Here is a 4163-nt window from a genome sequence, read left to right as displayed (position 1 = left end):
TAATTTCAAATGTGTTATTTTGGTGAATTAATGAAGGAAGATTATTGTTTTTCTAGGTTAATAAAAAGTGTAAAAAACTACATTGTGTTGAGGTAAATGATGTAGCTTTATAACAGTGGTTCTGGGTGTTGAACATTGCAGTTTATAAGTAAAAAGATTCATGTTTAGAAAGATTTCAGATCTTTTTAAAGACACTCCAATGAAAATACTGTTTCACTCAGAATGGAGGAAATTAGGTCTAAAATTGCATTTCTGAGTATTTCTTTAATCAAATTGTAGTGAATTGGGCAAGAGTACCTGGATGAACAAGATGGCACCTAATTAGCTGGAATCAGGAGTCTAAAAAACAGTCCAAAGCAGTAAAAAAATAAATAAAATTTTTGGTCGAAAAAGACTAATTTAACTGGCGACCCTACAATTTTGTGTTTTTGCGTTTTGAGCTTTGAACCTTTAATACCAGAAATGTCTCTGTCAAAACCTTCTATGTCCTTTGACAAACCGTAACTCCTTACGCAATCAACATGAATCAACCGATCCGCAGGGAAAAGTGGATTTGCACCGGTAAGCAAGACATTACAAACATAAAGTGTTGCATTCCGAAACTAAGTCGATTTTCTCCACAACAGAATAAGCTGATTCACGTTGATTGTGTTAAGAGTTGAAAAGTTACGGTACTCGAAGTAATGTAAACACTGAAGCTATAGCTAAGGTGTCAGGAGTCAGATGGCAGTCACCAGAGTACTAAATGGACCACATCTCCCAGCTGCCCCAGCGCAGACTCCCCAGATGTAGCTCAGCTGACACTCATTGACAATCACCCACATGATACTTAAGAACCACACAGAGCCTCACTCAGTGCAAAGTATTGTTTGTGCTACTCTGCCTGCATTAGTGTTTCTATCTGGACCTGCTTCATCTTTGATTGCCTGCTGCCTGCCCCGACCCTGACTATTCTACTCTCTTCTTTGATGACCCCATGCTCGTGATAGACCTCTGCCTGTCTGACCCTGATCTAGTTTTGTGGACTTTACCTGTGCTTAGTTTTTGTCTGAACTAATACACCTGCTGCACCTGAAACCAGCTGGCTGCCTGTTTGTGACATCTGGTGTATCTGAACTCTTTTCTTAAGATCCTCCACGAAAAAATTAATAAGATTATAGTTTTTGCTCCATTTTAGGCTCATCTTGCACACTAAACCATGTATTCACATTGAGAAGTTTTAATAAAACGTTATACATTTCTGAAAACTTCCTGCTCATGATTTATGGTTGCCATCTTGTCTGCAACCAAGTTCCACATCAAGAAAATGACAAAATGCTGTTGGAAAAAGCTTGTGGGGGTGTAGGTGCTACAGTCGGTGGGCCACAAGTTCCCTGATCAGCTCCATTCTTAAGTATCCACTTCCAGATGAATAGACCATGTCCGTCTTAATTTTCCTTGTCAAAGGTGGCATCTGGCTCAAGACAGTGTAAACAATGGGATGATGGGGAATGAGGGTAGACTTACTCCCTGCCACTAGTTACATCCACAACTCAGAGAATTTCTAATGTAATGTAAGCCATTCACGCATTACTTACCTACAGAACATGCTCTCTTTACAAGCTCAGTAAAGCCAACTCTTTTGAAATGTTTCACCCTCCAGCATGACTCCAAATACATCTTAAGGTAAATAGCCAGAGGAGGCAATTTGAAACCATAAAAGCCACAGTCAGTTAGGCCTGGACTCCTTCTGGTCCAACACTAAACTTATTTTCAAACGGTACCTCGTGTCCCTACGCCTGCATGCAGACTGTACTGAATAAACCTTTACAGTTATTTAGTCCCAACTGCCTGTTATCTCATGGGATTCCGGTCCATTAGCCAAAAAAAAAAAAAAAAAACTTCAGGAAATTCAATGTATTTAGTCAAAATAAAAATGCACCAACTTTGGCGTTTAAACTTGTAAATGTTACTGATGCCTAATGTGTGTATTTAGAGACAGTCTAGGTCTTAAGAATGGCTCTATGCCGCTGCTCCTTCTTTAATTGGCTGCTGGCCTTTCAGCCCTACATGAATGGAGAGTCATTTAGGGACCTTTCACTCTCATGGAGGATTGTCGGCTGCAGCTGAAGGAGAAATTGCATTCCTGTTTCCATACAATGGCTGGTTCTACTTGGAAGGGGCAAAAGTATCACTGTCATTATCATGACAATAGAAGCTAATTCCACTGCCACAAGCATCATTCTGAAACCCTCTGCAGCAGCAGCTTATCAGAGGGCACCATGAGACCAGCAGGAAGCTGCATATGAGGCAAAGACCAGCTCAGAGCGGGAACACTCTCAGACTCATGCACTTTCTCTTTTAGACGGGCGGATATTTGAACAAATCAGTACGTCAGCAAAAAGTTTATTATCACGACAACGACGTACGGTGGTCAGTTTTATCTGTGTACTATACCTACAAGAAGCTTTCATGTGTCCAAAGGAAGGAGCTACATTTTTAGGCAGAAAAATGAAGAGTGCAAAACCACAAGAAAAATATAATTTGAAAACCGTTTCACGTCAGGACAGTGTGGCAGTTTTTTGTGTTTTCTGCAGAGATTAAGATCATTTCTTTCCCCTTTTCTTTTCCCAGTAAATAAAGAGAATTGATTTGGACTCTCTCTCTTTTTTTAGAAGGGGTATTTATTGTAGATTCAGAGTTCTTGACAAGAGTCTATTTTCAGAGCAGTGTTGACATCATAATGTCTAAGAACGAAGCTTAAAGAAAATGGAGGGTTTTACAGAGTGTCAGACCGCTTTTATAGTTTCAAGAAAGTGTGTCACACTGTCCAGTTCTTTATACAGTTAATGGTTTAGACTAGAGGTGTCCAAATCCAGCTTTCAAGGGTCGATGTCCTACATGTTTTCTAGCCAACCTGCCATTGAAGCTCCTTATTTGCTAAACACACCCGATTAAGGCATAAAGAAAAGTTGCATAACATATTAAAAGTTGCATAAAGAAAAATACATGTATGAAATTTACTAAATATATTAGCAATTACAAGTAATAAGTAAATAAATTAATAATATATAGGATATTGACAAGTAATAAATAAAAAAAATATAGCATAATATAGATTCTGACACAACAATCATCTCTACACCTACGTATTAAACTACACTAATGTACATTAGGGAGAGAAGGACCTCTCAGTTAATAGTTTAAGATAAATCTGAAAGAAATGTTTAACTTTTTGTTATTTTTAAATATTTTTCATTTCCTCCTCTAAAAGTTAAAAGTTCGAAAAAATAGAAAACCTGAGGTAAGCAAATATTTACCCAATCTTCTACCATTAATAACACAACTAGTATAAGTATGCAATAATAAAAGTGCGATAACTATGTAAGTGTTGCATTTTGTGGTTTTTAAAATTATTATTATTCAATGATTTATTTATGCTTTTCATGCACATTAAGCTTTTTACTTTCAGTTGTGTTATCTATTGTTAAATTAAATGTTAAATATTAATCAAATATTAATAATTAAGTACCATTGAATAACATTCTGTCCAGTAATAGACATACTGAATAAAATGTATTTTTCATGGACACACATTGAAGTGTTGCTAAGAGTTAAAACTACATCCTAAATGCTTCATAAGGTTTTCTTCAGCACACTCAAAACATCAGTATAAACAGATACACAGCACTATTTCACACGAATTATAATTAAATTTAAATAATCTCCATTCATCATGGTGCGCTTTTGTTTTTTTTTTTTACTTATCGAGAGCGTGCAGAAAGTCTGAGCTTTAATTATTTAGTTTCTCCGTCTCTTTCTTTTTGGTGTTGGATTTATTTGTTGTCGTCTCATCAAAAAGCCGGATCCCAAGCAGCCCACTAACTGAGTCGGAAGTGGGTCATTCATTTTTTCTTACTTTACTTTTGTTTGCTGTCTGACGCATCCCTTTATTCTGACAGATGTTAAGGATTTTTAGGTGCAGGAGTACACAGACGATCCATTTAAACTGCTTTTTCAAAGTACTCATGCAGAAGGATGAAAAGTAACTATGGATTCAATCATTTTACATACACTTGTAGTATATACTTTATGCACTTTAAGTTATAATGAAAGTAGCAGTGAAGTTGAGAAACATCTGATCTCAGGTCATCGGATGTTCACCCACAGGGCGATGTACTCTG

The sequence above is a fragment of the Oryzias melastigma genome, linkage group LG3 (genome assembly GCF_002922805.2).
Source record: "Oryzias melastigma strain HK-1 linkage group LG3, ASM292280v2, whole genome shotgun sequence".
In the NCBI taxonomy this organism is placed as follows: domain Eukaryota; kingdom Metazoa; phylum Chordata; class Actinopteri; order Beloniformes; family Adrianichthyidae; genus Oryzias; species Oryzias melastigma.
This window is presented reverse-complemented; position numbering follows the sequence as displayed.